This window comes from Arachis duranensis, chromosome 2 (genome assembly GCF_000817695.3).
Source record: "Arachis duranensis cultivar V14167 chromosome 2, aradu.V14167.gnm2.J7QH, whole genome shotgun sequence".
In the NCBI taxonomy this organism is placed as follows: domain Eukaryota; kingdom Viridiplantae; phylum Streptophyta; class Magnoliopsida; order Fabales; family Fabaceae; genus Arachis; species Arachis duranensis.
The window spans coordinates 78,201,299-78,219,256 of record NC_029773.3 but is presented as its reverse complement, the minus strand read 5'-3'; the positions used below and the strand labels follow the sequence as shown (position 1 = coordinate 78,219,256).

General features: G+C 36.1%; 1 pseudogene; it reads right to left on the bottom strand.

Moving 5' to 3' along the window:
* Positions 1-1,949: 1,949 nt before the first annotated feature.
* Positions 1,950-17,958, bottom strand: part of LOC107475106 (N-carbamoylputrescine amidase-like) — a 28,689-nt pseudogene continuing 12,680 nt past the window's right edge.

Below are 17,958 nucleotides of genomic sequence, written 5' to 3'. Positions count from 1 at the left end.
AAAATCTTAATTTATATTTTTAATTATCTTCCTAGTTTTTTAGTATAAAGAGTTTTGAATTTTTTTATTTTTTCGATATGATAAACCACCAAATTAAAAATGCTCTTAAATTATCAAATCACTAAAAGAAGTACTCTTCAAATTTGTTAATGGTTTATTTAAATAAAGAAAAAGCCTTAATCTAAAGACTATTGTCTATTATTATTTCATGTAAGATTTTAAATGAAAGTATAAATATTTCAAATAGTTTATTTAATTATTTAGCAAATAAAAAATATCAAAATCATTGTCATAAAAAGGTCTTATTCTTTGGTTCATAATAACGTCCATCATTACTATTTATAATAAAAATATTTAATTGACTATTTTTAATTAAGATCAATAATAAAGTGGTGATTCAATTTTTTTTTAATTTGACACGTCACATGCCAATATGCCATGTATATGATATTTCATAATAATATTATATATCATCTAAAAAGTCATATTCAGTCTCTTGAAAAATTAGACCATCACATGAAAAAATTAATTTCACTAACAAGCCAAACATGAAAAAAAAATACAAAATACAAAAATCAGTTTTTCCAATAAAACTTGTTACAAGATGCAATCTCCTCAAGCTGGTGAAAATCAAACGACTCCATTACTTGGTTGGTGTAAGCAGTTCAAAGAAGGTGTTCCATCTTTGGCTACTTTTATGTTTCTTCTTCTCATTTTGTTTTATTCTTCTTTTTAAATTTTTTTCTTCTTTTATGTGTTTTTTTTCATTTAAAAATTGTGAAAAAAAAGAAGAAAGATAAACATAGAAAATGTGTATAAGAAATAAAATACTTAAATCTTTTTACATAAAATAGATAAATATATCAATTTTGAATTAGAAGCAAACTCATTGATTGACGATACAAAAACTTTTTAATAATAAGCACAAAATTTTGAAGAAAAACACAAATTATAAACAGAAAACAAATATATAAAATTATTGACGATACAGAAATTTTGTAATGATATACACAAGTTTTTTTTAAAGAAAAAAATTTTAAGAGTAATATAGGAAGTAAACACATAAATTGTTTGACCATAAATACAGAAACTTGTTAAACACAAATTTTTTAAGAGAAATACAAAGAAAACAAACAATTTTTAATAAACACCTAAATTTTGGGATAATAAACCAAAATTTTTTTAAAGGTAATTATTGACAATAAATACAGCAATTTTGTGATGAAAAACAGAGAAATATTTTGGCAATAAACACAAATTTTATGACGATAATTCAAGTTACATTTCTTAAAAAAAAATTTAAGAGTAATGCTAGGTAACTAGTTTTTTAAGTCAACATTACTCAATTTTTTTAATTATTTTGCTTCTCTTAACTTCTAAATCATGAATCATAAACTATTAATTCTATACCCTTAATTACAAACATTAAACCCTAAAATTAGTTAGTATTGACAAACTACAAGTTAGTTCTCTATAATTTTTTTTAACAGGAAAAAAAATGATGACAGAATGTATAAGAAAAAAAAAATCTTGGATACATATAATTTTAAAGTAAAAAAAAAAATAAAAAGAATAAGAATGAAATACAAAATCTCACTCAAATAAATAAGTCAAAATTGATTTTTTGCATGGATTTAAATTTATTTTTATTCGTTTACATGCACTTACAATAAATAGCAAATCTGGAACAGTTAAAATAGAGTCCATAGGAAAATTGCACAGAGTGATGTTCAATTGTTCATACATCGCTCAAAATTATTCAAATGAATAATTATTCACCGAGTATTTTTAGTTCCACATTTATTAAGTTACATTGATCTGACAGATGATATTTTGTAAGCTGTTCCTTTGCTTTTCTTGTGAGTGACTCTTGTGTTCTTGAAGCATGTAGAATTTTGAAGTATCCTAATTATGATTCTTGAGCAATCACAAAGTGAAATGATAATGTATCATACGATAGCATTGGTGCCATCAAATGTTAAAAACACCTTATATAGCTCCGGGCGCCGGTCGTGAAATACCCCCCTCCCCAAACAATGTCTCTGGGATTTGATCTTGTCCAAATCGAATTGAGCAACAAGAACGGCTTCATGTTTATCATCAGCAGCTGCAACTATTTCTCCAGTTGGTCCTGATCAAAGATATCAAAGAGAAGATTAAACCAAAAAATGACAAGTAATACTAAACTATGCCTGCAGTTAAAAAGACTAACATTTTCATAGTCTGATATTTTATGCGCAGAAAAGAGAAGAGCTGGATTACCTGCTATAAAGGAGTTTCCATAAAACGTAATCTCACTATTCCCATGCTCGGTCACCTGCATTTGTCAAAATTAATCTAGTAAAAAAAATAGTAACCCTTGGCAAATTACAATTTCACATGCAGAAAAAAGATGGTAAAAAAAATTTTTCCTTTTCTCTTACATTCAGCAAAGCATGTATTGGATTCTTTTGTTTTAAAGGTTCAATGCGACAACTACCTTCAAGACTAGCAGTCGTAAAGAGAAACAGTTGCAAGCATGGAATGCATGCATATATTACATAAATGAGAGATGGGAGAATACGCATCTCATCAGCATGCCCTATAATATTAAAATTTATTATACTATAAATTGTAACATATGTGAATGTGGGTGGTTAAGTAGTACAAAATCCTACCAAATTAGCCCCAGCATGTCCTTGCATTACACGCTTCCAGTGGTCACGAGAGTCAAGATCCTGGTCTTGTGGTTCAGAACCAATAGCAGTGGGATAAAATAAAATCTCTGCACTTTGAAGCGCCATTGCCCGTGCTGCCTTAGGAAACTATTGGTCCCAGCAAATAGCTAACATGAAATAAGAGTTGTCAACTTTATTATCTAATTCCTTCCTTCAGCACCATTTGATATCAGGAAGAACAATAAAAAATGTAACTTTGAATATTGTTTTAGATAGCTAGTATAAAGCTAAAGTAAAAATTAGCATTTTTAGAAAGAAAATTTTAGAGATTCAAAATCCTTCAATAAGCCTTAGAAATCTTGCTATAAAGCGTACATGTAAAATAAACAGAATGTAAACAGTCAATAATCACAATTTTTTACCAACTTCAATCTTTGCAGATTTAGTCTGAAAAACCTGTTATGCAAAACACCAATGTTACAAAATATTCGGTAGTCACAAAAAGGAATCACAAAAACCAAGCTTATTCAAAGCAGAGAAAATTATTACAGACAATCCCAAGCACCCACCTTAAATCCAGTGTCACCGGAATTAAAATAGAACTTTTTCTGGTAACCTATATGGGGATTATTTAATGAGTTAGGACAATTGTACACATACTATATTGTGCGTAAATAACTTAACATGCGATACCTGGTCCTTCTGGGATATGGGATTTTCTATAAATCCCAATATCACTCCTGTCATCATCAATTATGGCTATTGAATTATAATGTGCATTGTTTGCCTCCTCAAAGAAGCTAACTGGTATGACTACGCCTAACTCTTTTGTAAGTTTCTGCATCCTACATTATAAAGGTTGAAACAAAAATAAGATCCACTACAGAATTACACAGACATAGTAAATAATTGTTAATATAGTTCCACTAATTGGCACACAAACACTAATAGAAAAGCACATTACAGAAGAAATTTCTTTTGTTTCTTTACCTGAGAATTGTAGGATGATCCTTATATGACTTAGCTCTTTGAATGTAATCTTCTCTTTGTGCTTGACAGAAGTAATAACCTTCAAAGAGTTCCTAAAATTAGTCATGCATCAATGAGAGATCCTTAACACACAACCCATCAGGGTTTTCAGAGACTCCAATAATTGCACCCAGGAAAAATAAAGTAAGAATAGAAATTCCTTTTGCCACATACATATTCTACTAAACCTTTAGTAGGCGTTTGTTTCAACATCGAAAGTTAAAAACTAAAAATTAAATTTAAAACTTAAACCAAACATGGGAATGATATATTTCCATGGATAATTGCCTTGAACAAATTAGAATTCCTTGAAACAAATCCCACTTAGCATTAGTAAAAAGTTAAAGAAATTAACATAACATTGTGTGGCATTGGATCTTCTATGATTGACATGTCAAATAATTACGAAACACTGCCAGGGAAAGGCATTCAGCCCAAGTATTAATTATGCACACTTGAATGAGAACAATGTCTGCACCCTGTTTTTGAGCATCTCTAACCAGCCTGGAGCAAACAAAAGCATCACATATCATACATTTCACTTTTATGATTGAATAATATATACATAGTCTTGTATCAGCACATATAAGAAATAGGAAATGAATAACGAAGCTCGACAAATAGAATAGAAGTCAAAAACACAAATAAAACTAAAGTAATCTTTTAAATATAAATTGCAAGTCAAAAAATACAGGAAACTCAAAATGACGATCCTTCCTGAACTAATATTGAGATTGTGATGAGCAGATATTTTATATGCTTTTTGGCATTGTTTTTAGGTAGTTTTTAGTATGATTTAGTTACTTTTTAGTATATTTTTGTTAGTTTTTATGCAAAAATCACATTTCTGGACTTTACTACGAGTTTGTGTATTTTTCTGTGATTTCAGGTATTTTCTGGCTGAAATTGTGGGACCTGAGCAAAAATTTGATTCAGAGGCTGAAAAAGAACTGCAGATGCTGTTAGATTCTGACCTCTCTGCACTCGAAATGGATTTTCTGGAGTTACAGAAGCCCAATTGGCGCGCTCTTAATTGCGTTGAAAAGTAGACATCTTGGAATTTCCAGCAATGTATAATAGTCCATAATTTGTCCGAGATTTGATGGCCCAAACTGGTGTCGAAACGCCAGTCAGAAACCCTTTTCTGGCGTTAAATGCCAGAACTGGCATAAAAGCTAGAGTTAAACGCCCAAACTGGCACCAAAGCTGGCGTTTAACTCCAAGAGAAGTCTATGCACATGAAAGCTTCAATGCTCAGCCCAAGAACACACCAAGTGGGCTCCGGAAGTGGATTTCTACGCCATTTACTTATTTTTGTAAACTCTAGGTTGCTAGTTCACTATAAATAGAACCTTTTACTATTGTATTTTTATCTTTTTATCATCTTTGATCTTGGGATCAGGTCTTTGAACCCTTTTTCAATTGTTTTATGTTGGCCATGTCTAGACATTGTTCTTATGTATTTTCAACGGTGAAGTTTCTACACATCTTAGATTAAGGTGTGGAGCTCTGTTGTTCCTCATGAATTAATACAATTACTACTGTTTTCTATTCAATTCAAGCTTATTCTTGTTGTAAGATATCCATTCACACTTCAACATGATGAATGTGATAATCAAGTGACACTCATCACCATTCTCACTTATGAATGCGTGCTTGACAACCACTTCCATTCTACCTGAAAACAAGCTTGAATGCATATCTCTTGGCCTCCTGGTCCACGACGCATGGTTGCCCCTCTCTTGACAACAGAGCCTTCCATTCCGTGAGATCAGAGTCTTCGTGGTTGGTACACGAAATTACAATCACGCTTTGTGATTTCGCACAACTAACCAGCAAGTGCACTAGGTCGTCAAAGTAATACCTTACATGAGTAAGGGTCGATCCCACAGAGATTGTTGGCTTGAAGCAAGCTATGGTTATCTTGTAGCTCTTAGTCAGGATATCAATAATGGTTCTTAGTTTTAATTGGAATAAGTAAAAGAACATGGATTAAATGATACTTGTTATGCAGTAATGGAGAACAGGTTGAGGTTTTGGAAATGCTCTGTCTTTTGAATTTCTGCTTTCCTACTGTCTTCTTCTTCACGCACGCAGGTCTCCTTCCATGGCAAGCTGTATGTTGGTGGATCACCGTTGTCAATGGCTACCAGCCGTCCTCTCAGTGAAAAGGGTCCATGTACATGGCTAATCATCTGTTGGTTCTCACTAATGTTGGAATAGGATCCATTGATCCTTTTGCACACTGTCACTGCGCCCAGCATTCATGAGTTTGAAGCTCATCCCAGTCATCCCTTCTCGGATCCTACTCGGAATACCACAGATAAGGTTTAGACTTTCCAGATCTCAGGAATGCTGCCAATTAATTCTAGCTTATACCACGAAGACTTTGATCTCACGGATTTGAATGCTCTGTTGTCAGGAGAGGCAGTCAAACTCGTGAACCAGGAACCCAAGAGATATACATTCAATCTAAGGTAGAACAGAAGTGGTTGTCAGGCACGCGTTCATAGATTGAGAATGGTGATGAGTGTCATGGATCATCACATTCATCATGTTGAAGTACAAATAAATATCTTAGAATAGAAACAAGCATGATTGAATAGAAAATAGAAATAATTGCATTAATTCATCGAGACATAGCAGAGCTCCTCACCCCCAACCATGGGGTTTAGAGACTCATGCCGTAGAAGATACAAATTCAGATGTAAAATGTCATGAGATACAAAATGAATCTCTAAAAGTAGTTTTTATATTAAACTGGTAACCTATGGTTACAAAAAATGAGTAAGCTAAGATAGATAGTGCAGAAATCCATTTTCGGGGCTCACTTGGTGTGTGTTTGGGATGAGCAATGAAGCTTTCACATGCATAGGCTATTCCTAGCGTTTAACTCCAGCTTTTGTGCCAGTTTGGGAGTTTAACTCCAGCTTTTGTGCCAGTTTGGGCGTTTAACTCCAGCTTGTATCCTGTTTCTGGCGTTTAACGCCAGAATAGGGTAGAAAGTTGGCGTTAAACGCCAGTTTGCGTCATCACAACTCGGGCAAAGTATGGACTATTATATATTTTTGAAAAGCCCTGGATGTCTACTTTCCAACGCAATTGAGAACGCACCAATTGGGCTTCTATAGATCTAGAAAATCCATTTCGAGTGTAGGGAGGTTAGAATCCAACAGCATCTGCAGTCCTTTTTCAGCCTCCAAATCAAATTTTTGCTCAGGTCCCTCAATTTCAGCCAGAAAATACCTGAAATCACAGAAAAACACACAACTCATAGTAAAGTCTAGAAATGTGATTTTTGCATAAAAACTAATAAAAACATACAAAAAAGTAGCTAGATCCTACTAAAAACTATATGAAAATACCCCCAAAAAGCGTATAAAATATCCACTCATCACAACACCAAACTTAAACTATTGCTTGTCCTCAAGCAACTAGATAAATAAAATAGGATAAACAGAAGATCAAGAGGTAATACATCTCAGAGTCTTAAGTGAAGCTCAGATTCTAATTAGATGAGCGGTGCTAGTAGCTTTTTGCTCCTGAACAGTTTTGGCATCTCAATTTATCCTTTGAAGCTCAGAATGATCGGCATCCATAGGAACTCAGAATTTTAGATAGTGTTATTGATTCTCCTAGTTTAGTATGTTGATTCTTGAACACAGCTACTTTATGAGTCTTGGCCGTGACCCTAAGCATTTTATTTTCCAGTATTACCACCGAATACGTAAATGCCATAGACACATGACTAGGTGAACCTTTTCAGAGGTTCTTAAGCACACTCTTTTTGCTTTGGATCACAACTTTAACCACTCAGTCTCAAGCTTTTTACTTGGACCTTCATGCCACAAGCACATGGTTAGGGACAACTTGATTTAGCCGCTTAGGCCAGGATTTTATTCCTTTGGGGCCCTCCTATCCATTAGTGCTCAAAGCCTTGGATCCTTTTTACCCTTGCCTTTTGGTTTAAAGGGCTATTGGCTTTTTCTGCTTGCTTTTTCTTTTTCTTTCTTTCTCTTTTTCACCATTTTTTTCACTACTTTTTCTTGCTTCAATAATCAATTTCATGATTTTTCAGATTATCAATAACATTTCTCTTTGTTCATCATTCTTTCAAGAGCCAACAATTTTAACATTCATAAACTTCACTATAAAAAATATGCACTGTTCAAGCATTCATTCAGAAAACAAAAAGTGTTGCCACCACATAAAAATAATTAGAATTTTTCTTATTGAAAACTTGAAATAATTGCCTCCTTACTCTAAAGAGAATCTACTATTTTATTCATGTTTAGTGATGATGAGAAAAAAAAAATTATAGCTTACTTGGAGATAATAAAAAAAAGATAAAAATAAAAATAAGGACCCTAATTACTAATACTCATATAATTCTTAAGATAGGTTTCTAATAATAAAAGTTATCACAGATTTAAGATTAGAACTCAACAACTTTTATTTTGGGAGATGGATGCTCCTTCAATCTGTGGGGTGTCTGGTCCCTCAAGGGAGAGCTTCTGGCGCTTCAGCTCCTGTAACTCATACCCTTGCTTTTCTTGTTCCTTAAGCAGTTTGCAAAGCATGCTATTTTGATTTTGTTGTTCTTTCTTAAGTTGATCCATAGCTTCTTGCACCTTGGTGACAGATGCTTCTAGGTGGGTCCAGTAGTCAATCTAAGGGATTTCTGGGAGGACCTCCTGCGCGCTCCTTTTGATGGAGTTATCTTGCACTTGTTGTCCTTCCATTGACTTTTTGGTGATTGGGTGCTCGACTGAGATATACTCATTCACTCCCATCTTTACCCCAGCATCTTTACATAGCAGAAAGATTAAGCTTGGGTAAGCCAATTTGGCGTCAGTGGAGTTCTTGTTTACAATTGTATAAAGCTCACAAGAAATCAGATGATGAATCTCCACTTCGTTTTCCAGCATAATGCAATGGATCATCACTGCTCTTTTGACAGTGACTTCAGAGCGGTTGCTGGTGGGCAGTATAGAACGCCCAATGAAGTCCAGCCAGCCTCTAGCGACTAGTTTGAGATCTCCTCTCTTGAGTTGATTTGGGACACTTTGTGTTGGTTATCCACTTGGTTCCAGGGAGGCATATGTCCTCTAGAACTTGCTCCAAGCGCTGATCTAATCTCACCATTCTCCTATTAAAAGATTCTGGATCATCTTGTAGTTGAGGCAGCTTGAAGACCTCTCTTATTCTGTCCAGGTCGAAGTAAATAATCTTCCCTCTGACCATAGTTCGAAAGGTATAGAAGGCGGTTCTAGTCATTCTCTACTTATCTGTTTGTCACAAATTTGAGTAGAATTCTTGAACCGTGTTTCTACCCACCTTTGTCTCAGGATTAGCTAGAATTTCCCAGCCCCTGTTTCGAATCTGCTCTTGGATCTCCAGATATTCGTCTTCTTTCAGATCGAATTTAACTTCCGGGATCACCGACCTTAGACCCATTATTTTGTGGTAATGGTCTGCATGTTCTTTGGTTAAGAACCTCTCTTGATTCCAAAGTGGTTTTGGAGTGTTCTCTTTCTTGCCTCTTGGAGTGGTTTATTTTCCCTTAGGAGCCATGATCTTGGTGAATTTTAGCCCAGTGATCACGAAAAACACACCAAACTTAGAGGTTTGCTTGTCCTCAAGCAAAAGAAAGGAAAGGAGAGGAATAGGAGGAGAGTCAAATTCGAGTGGTGGAGGAGAGGGGGAGGCCGAATGTGAATTTAAAAGGGAAGGGTGAGCGAAAATTTTGAAAAAAAGATATGATAGAAGATATGATTTAGAAAAGATAAGTATGATATGCAAAAGATGTAATTTCAAAATTGAAAAGATATGAGAGAGTTTTGAAAAAGATAAATCTAAATTTGAAAAGATAGTATGATGAGTTGAAAAAAAGATTTGAAAAGATATTAAAAAGATATATGAGTTTTGAAAAAGATTTGAAAAGAAATTAAAAAGATATATGAATTTTGAAAAAGTTTTGAAAAGAAGTTGAAAAAGAATGAAAAAAAGATTTTTAGGATTAAGAATTTTTTTTAAAAATTGAAATTGAAAAATGAGAATTTGTACATGTTCATGCAAGAAATTATGGATGAAAATATGAAATTTTGAAAAAAAAATTGAGTTGGAAACACAACTTCCTCCCCTCCACATTCTTGGCGTTTAACGCCCAATTGTTGCTTGTTTTGGGCGTTTAACACACAGCTAGGTACCCTGGCTGGCGTTAAACGCCAGAAAGCCTTTATCACTGGGCATTTTTCTAAACGCCTAGGATGCTGCAATTCTGGCGTTAAACGCCCAGAATTGTACCCATTCTGGTGTTTAACACCCAGAAGGGCGTTTAACGCCCAAAATATCCCTTACTGGCGTTTTTGTGCCAGTGAGCGCTTTTTTCTCTACTTTATACTCTGAATCCTTCTGTAACTCTGTGAACTTCTGTAATTGAGAATCAATGTTGAAGATAATTTATATCAAACTCCTATAATAATTATTTAAATAACAAATAAACTATGCCAATAGATGGGTTGCCTCCCAGCAAGCGCTTCTTTATTATCTTTAGCTAGACCTTACTGAGCTTTAATCTAGTCTCAGTTTTGAGCATTTTTGCTCAACATTGCTTTCAAGATAATGTTTGACTCTCTGTCCATTAACAATGAACTTTTTTTCAGAGTCAATATCCTGAAGCTCTACATGTCCATATGGTGACACACTTGTAATCACATATGGTCCTCTCCACTGGGATTTTAATTTCCCAGGAAAATAGTCTGAGCCTAGAGTTAAATAGCAGAACCTTTTGTCCTGGCTCAAAGACTCTGGATGACAGTTTTTTGTCATGCCACCTTTTTGATTTCTCCTTGTAATTTTTTGCATTTTCGAAAGCATTGAGTCTGAATTCCTCTAGCTCATTCAGCTGGAGCAATCTTTTCTCTCTAGCTAATTTGGCATCAAGGTTTAGGAATCTGGTTGCCCAGTAGGCCTTATGTTCCAGTTCCACGGGCAGGTGACAGGCCTTCCCATACACCAGCTGGTATGGAGAAGTTCCTATAGGGGTCTTGAATGCTGTTCTGTATGCACATAGAGCATCATCCAAGCTCCTTGCCCAATCCTTTCTACAGGCAATTACAGTCCGTTCCAGGATTCTTTTTAGTTCTCTATTAGAGACCTCAGCTTTTCTATTTGTCTGTGGATGATATGGAGTTGCCACCTTGTGGCTAATTCCATATCTGACCATAGCAGAGTAAAGCTATTTATTGCAGAAATGAATGCCTCTGTCACTGATTAGTACTCTAGGGACACCAAATCTGCTGAAGATATGTTTCTGAAGGAACTTCAGCACTGTCTTAGTATCATTAGTGGGTGTTGCAATTGCCTCTACCCATTTAGATACATAGTCTACGGCCACCAGAACATAAGTGTTTGAGTATGATGGTGGGAAAGGCCCCATGAAGTCAATACCCCATACATCAAACAACTCAATCTCTAAGATCCCTTGTTGAGTCATGGCGTAACCATGAGGCAGATTACCAGCTCTCTGGCAACTGTCACAGTTACGTACAAACTCTCGGGAGTCTCTATAGAGGGTAGGCCAGTAGAAGCCACATTGGAGGACTTTTGTGGCAGTTCGCTCACTTTCGAAATATCCTCAATATTGTGATCTATGACAATGCAATAGGATCTTCTGTGCTTCTTTTCTAGGCACGCATCTACGGATTATTCCATCTGCACATCTCTTAAAGAGATATGGCTCATCCCACAAGTAGTACTTTGCATCAGAGATCAATTTTTTTGTTTGCTGCCTGCTGTACTCCTTGGGTATGAATCTTACAGCTTTATAGTTTGCAATGTCTGCAAACCATGGCACTTCCTGAATGTTAAAGAGTTAATCATCGGAAAAAGTTTTAGAGATCTCAGTAGAAGGGAGGGACGCTCCTGCCACTGGTTCTATCCGGGACAAGTGATCAGCCACTTGGTTCTCTGTCCCTTTTCTGTCTCTTATTTTTATATCAAACTCTTGCAGAAGCAACAACCATCTTATGAGCCTGGGTTTTGAATCCTGCTTTGTGAGTAGGTATTTAAGAGCAGCATGGTCAGTATACACAATCACTTTTGATCCGACTAAATAGGATCTAAACTTGTCAATGGCATAAACCACTACAAGCAGTTCCTTTTTTGTGGTTGTGTAGTTCTTCTGTGCGTCATTTAGAACACGGCTGGCATAGTAAATGACATGCAGAAGCTTGTTATGCCTCTGTCCCAATACTGCACCAATAGCATGATCACTGGCATCACACATTAGTTCGAATGGTAATGGCCAATCTGGTGCAGAAATGACAGGCGCTGTGACCAACTTAACCTTCAGAGTCTCAAAGGCATGCAGATACTCTGTGTCAAAGACAAATGGTGTATCTGCAGCTAGCAGGTTACTCAGAGATGATGGTTTCAGTGGCTAAGAGAAGGGGGGTTGAATCTTAGCCCCCTTTTTCTGATGCTAACACTTGCTGACCTTCAGAGAAGATTTTTCTGTTTTTGCTCGTCACTAGACATGAGCAACTTTGTTTTGTCTCGTCCCTTGCCACGAGACTTTTTGATATGTCTCGTCACTTGGCACGAGATAATTCTGGCTTTTGCTCCTGTGTAGTAGAAAATAGAAATGGAGTAGAAATAGAAGAAAATTACACCCAGATATATCCTGGTTCGGCTGCTAAGTGCAGTGCAGCCTACATCCAGTCTCCATCACAAACATGATGGAATTTCACTATAATCAATCTGATTACAACTTGTAAAGTGCTAACCCAACTTACAAGGGGATTCCCACAGAATCATGATACACAACATAGATGAACAAAGGAACTCTAAGACATCTATGGCTTTTTCTTTTAATTTTGTACTCTCTGCCTTTTTCCGCTCTATGGCTTTTTCATTACAAACCTCACTTGTTTGCCTTTTACCATGAGACTCAAGACATGACAAAATTAAACAGAAAATTATGAAACAGAGAACATTGAAGGAGAAGAGAAATCTGTTAGCTCAGGTAGCTCTGAGAACTCTGTGCCTTGCACTCTCAAATTTTCTCCTTGCCTCAAACAGTGGTTGTTCCCCCTTTTTAAAGAAGAGGAAAGCCTCCACACTTGAAGCCAAAACCGAACCAACTTCTTCCTCCTTCAACAAACACAGAACCGGTTCGGCCACATAGAGAGAGAAGAGATAACCATGCATTAACCAACATGCAATTACCTCTAGTCCTTTCTTGATCATCACCCTTCATCAATCCGGGCTCTCCATCCTTGGCTTCCTCTCCAAGATGGATTTCTGGCCCTTGATGCCTCATGATGATGATGACTTCATCTGCTTCAAACTCTGCCTCCAACCATCACTTCGCCACTCTAGCTACTCCCTGTGGTGGTTGGTCAGATTTGAAGACAAGCCATGCTTCAAGAATCTCCCTCTTGGCCGAATCTTCTTCTTCCATTTTTGAGCATGAAAGGCTCAAGATAATCTCACCAAATCTAACCACATTTGGTGAATATCTTAGCCACAGCTCATTTTTATTTTTGGTATGTTTTCTTGCCATCATTGTGATGGTCTTTAGGCTTGCTTTTTCTCCATTTCGGTAGCTCACTTTTGCTTCCATGACTGCCAATGTTTTCTGAGTAATAACCGAAGAGAGAAAGAGTTGTGAGAGAAAGAAGAAAGAGAATATGGACATTAACTAAGGTAGTTTGATAAAGTAAAATAAATGTTTACTTCCCTTTACTGAGTAACGTGTAGCTCAATGATGTCCATCAAATCAAAGTCATTCATATTCTCTCTCATAGTTCCCATGCAATATATGGCAATTAAATGAATTTTGGAATCCATCTAATGTTTGAATCCTTGGATCCGTTGAAGGCAATTTTGCTTTCTTTCTTCTTTGTTTTCGGATCATGCATGGAACCTTTTATCATTAATAGAATTTGGGCTTGTAACATTGAGATTAAAACTGGCCCATTTGGTTAACATTTGCTTTCCTGATAAAATTGATTTCGGATCAAGCATGGAAAGCATTTGTTTGGGCTTGCAACAATAATATTTATTCTGGCCCATTTAATAATTCAGCCTCATGTAGCAATGCTGATTTTTAATTTTGGGCTAGCAACATCTTTGTTTTCCGGCCCAAGATAAATCTGCACAACAAAATTATTAATTAGGCAAATATAAATTAAGATCTAATTAATAATTTTGTAATTAAGTATTTTAATAATGTTTGTTCACCATCTAAATTAAATAAGAGTTTTCCAAACTCATCAATCTCCCCCTTGATGACAAACATTATTAAAATTGAAATGGAAAGAAATTTAAAGATTGAGTAAAGAGTACTCCCTTTGAAATTGAATTTCTCCCCCTTTCTAAATGTCACATAGCTCCCCCTTGATGTATGCTTATTTTACCAAGGGAAGCACTAACCTGTAACATTTAAAATCAAGCTTCAAGTAACAATGTTATTTAGCAAATTTTATAATGCTAAATGCTTGATTTATGAGCAGTTTTAATTGATAATCAAAACTCATTTGATATCATAAACTGATTTACTGCTCAAACACAAAAAGTATCCAAATATTTTTCAAACATTTTCCTGTTTAGGATATCCGAGCAAATCAACATGATGAAAAATATTTGAAGAACAAATCAAGGCAGTTTTGATATTTTACACAAATTAAAGGAACTGCCAAAAATAAATTTTCAATCCAACAAATTTATCAATGATGAAACAGCAGCCAGGCATCAAAGTGAATCAATCATTATAAACCAAATGCCAATTAAACTAATCATGATAAACCAAAAAAAAATGCAGTGCAGTTCAAACAGTAATGACCACAGTAAAACTAATGCATTAACAACATGCATTCATTGAACAAGGGTGATCATGAATTTTCAAATGAAAATTTCATCCCCTGTTCCCCTGTTTTTCCAGCCCCTGTTTCGTTCCAATTTCAATTTTGGAACCTAAATTTCCTCCCCCTTTTGTCATCAAAGGGGCACCTGCACAAATCATGATTAACATAACAAAAAGTTCAAAATAGCAAAAGTGTATCAAAGTATCCTAGAGATTATCCTAAAGCAGTGAGTATCAAGTCATGCTTATACAAAAAAGGATTGAGCCTAATGGAGCCAATATCAAACAGAGTAAAAAACAGTCACTAATCATCAGAGAAGTTAATATCTTCTTCCTCAGCTTCTCCTCCACTATCATCTCCCAAATCCTTATTAAGATGTTCCAGCATCAGGTTGACCCTTTCTTTGCAATTTTTCCAAGCTTTCTCATTTTCATAAGCTTGCTTGCGGGCTTCTTTATGAGATCGAAACATCATGTCTGCCATGTTTGAAAATTCTCCCAAAATCTGTTGAATGGATCTGATTGTTTTGGAAGATTCTGGCCTGCCTTCATGCTCACTGTTCGATTTTCTCCCTTTGGTTTCCTTAGTTGCTCCTCCACCTCGAATTGTAGACACATCGTTTTCTACCTTCTCATTCAACAAATCAACTTTAAAGTACTCAAAAATTCCAGTTAAAAACATACCATAAGGCAGGTTAGCCTTTCTGGTACTTCTAACAGAATCCCACATGTGTCTAATCATAATATAACCAAAGGAGATAGGAGTAGAGGTAACCAAAGCAAACAATGAGACAGTCAGAAAATGTTACTCGGTTGTGTGAGCCGCTTTGGGGAGTCAGAATATGAGTGATGATTCGGTGAAGCAGGGAATTGACTGGTCCAAGGGCTTTGTGGTTTGGAATGGTGCCATGCAATCCAGAAAGGTTCTTGCAAATGTGCTGGAGAACAGTATTGTGTGAAACGCCAACTTGTGTGTCCCATTTCTCCACCATATATGCTCGCGGTCCTTCATCCTTGAAGCCTAGGGCCGCTCCAATTGTCTCAGCATCAAGGGCTATTTGAACCCTTTTGACATAGGAATGAAGGGTGCCATCAATGAGTCGCATATTAGCATAAAATTCTCGAACAAGACCTGGGTACACTGGTTTTTTGATGAGGAGCAGAGGCTTCCAGTTGAGGAGTTCAAACAGAGAGGGAATGTTGGTGCTCTTGAGATTGTCGAGACTAACCAGATAGGTAGTGCACAAATGACGTTTCTCCATAACCTCTTTGTGAAACTTAAAAGAGGTACAGGAGTTAAATCTGCTTGGATCAAAATGAGAGTGAGTCTTGCCATACTTGTCTCGAAATTCCATGGATTCCAAGTTTGGAGGTTCAGTTGTGTCATTGAGTGCAAACCCCTGATTCTTCTTTGAGCTTTTTCCGGGGGTAGTCTTCTTCGGTGATGAAGGTGGAGGTGAAGGAGTAGGAGAAGTATGAGATTCTTGCTCTTCTTCTTCAACTACGGGTTTCTTGTTCTTGCCTCGGCCTGAACTCTTGTGAGCAATCACCTTTTTTCTCATGGTGGTTGTTTGTTTGGATGGTGGTGAAGGAGAAGATGATGAGGTTGAATGAATGTGGATATGAGTGTGGGTTTGAGGCGTTGATGGTTTTTGAGAAAGAAGAATTCTTTCACTCTTTCTTGGCGCGGTTTTCTTTTTCATAGTAATGGAGGAAGGAAATATGAAAGGGTGTGGTTGATAACCGAGTGGAGTGGGAGAGAAGCAAGGTGGGTGACGCATTAAATGTGGCTTGGAGAGAGAGAATAATGGAAATAATGATCATTAGTGGGCGGTTAATGACCATTATGGGGTGGTTATTACCCAAAAAGATGATTTCCCTTTTAACCTTTAAAATCTAAAACTGAAAAGTTGTTGCCTTAAATCAAGGGATTAGATGGAGAGAGGGATTTGATTTGACAATAACCACTTCCAAGAAGATATGATGACACAAGGAAGAAGATTCTTATTAGCATAGAGAGATAACTAACAAAACTGTTATGGTGGGTTCATGGGAATTTGGTGGGGCCCATAAAAATTTGAATTCTGCGTTGCCTCCCCCTTGACCACAGCTCTTCCATTATGCCATTATTTTTCATCTCGTCCAAACCTACGAGCAAAACTGAACAGAGTCACAAATTCACAGATTTTCAATGAAACTCAAATTAAACATTCCCAAACTTTTTCTCAATGTACAGAATCTGTCTTCACAGAGAGGTTTTGTAAAAATATCAGCAATTTGGTCTTCAGATTTTACAAATTGAATATCAATAGTACCCTTTTGCACATGTTCTCTAATAAAGTGATATTTTATCTCAATGTGCTTAGTTCTTGAGTGCAGAACAGGATTTTTTGAAATGTTTATAGCACTCATATTATCACAAAATAAGGGTATACTATTGATTTTTAATTTGTAATCTTCCAATTGTGTTTTTAACCAAATTAATTGTGAGCAACATGCAGATGCGGAAACATATTCGGCTTCAGCAGTGGATAGAGCCACAGTGTCTTGTTTTTTGCTTGACCACATGTTGAGTGAGCTTCCAAGGAAGCAACACATGCCTGAGGTGCTCCTCCTATCTACTCGATCTCCCGCATAATCTGCATCACAAAAACCTACTGCACAAAAATCATCAGATTTAGGATACCATAATCCATAACTACAAGTTCCCTTAATGTATCTAATGATGCATTTAACAGCCGTGAGGTGGGATTCTTTTGGATGAGATTGAAACCTTGAACATACACCCACACTTTGGACTATATCCGGTCTAGAGGAGGTAAGGTACATGAGTGAACCTATCATTCCTCTATACCTTGTTTCGTCCACATCTTGGCCATCATCATCTTTTTCAAGTTTAGTATTGGGATGCATAGGAGTGCCCATTGATTTGGAATTTTCTAGGCCAAACTTTTTGATAAGTTCTTTTGCATACTTTCCTTGGTGAATAAAAGTACCACTAGGAGTTTGCTTAATTTGGAGGCCAAGAAAGAAAGTAAGCTCTCCCATTAAACTCATCTCAAACTCACTAGTCATGAGTTTTCCAAACTCTTCACACAAGGAGATATTGGCCGAACCAAATACAATGTCATCAACATAAACTTGAACAAGAAGAATATCATCATTAGATGCTTTAATGAATAAGGTAGTGTCGGTGGTTCCCCTTTGAAAATTATTTTCCAACAAGAAGGCACTAAGCCTTTCGTACCAAGCTCTTGGAGCTTGTCTAAGACCATAAAGAGCCTTAGTTAATTTAAAAACATGATTTGAAAATTCTTTATGTTCAAAACTGGGGGGTTGAGCCACATACACTTCCCTATCAATAAAACCATTAAGGAAGCACACTTAACATCCATTTGAAAC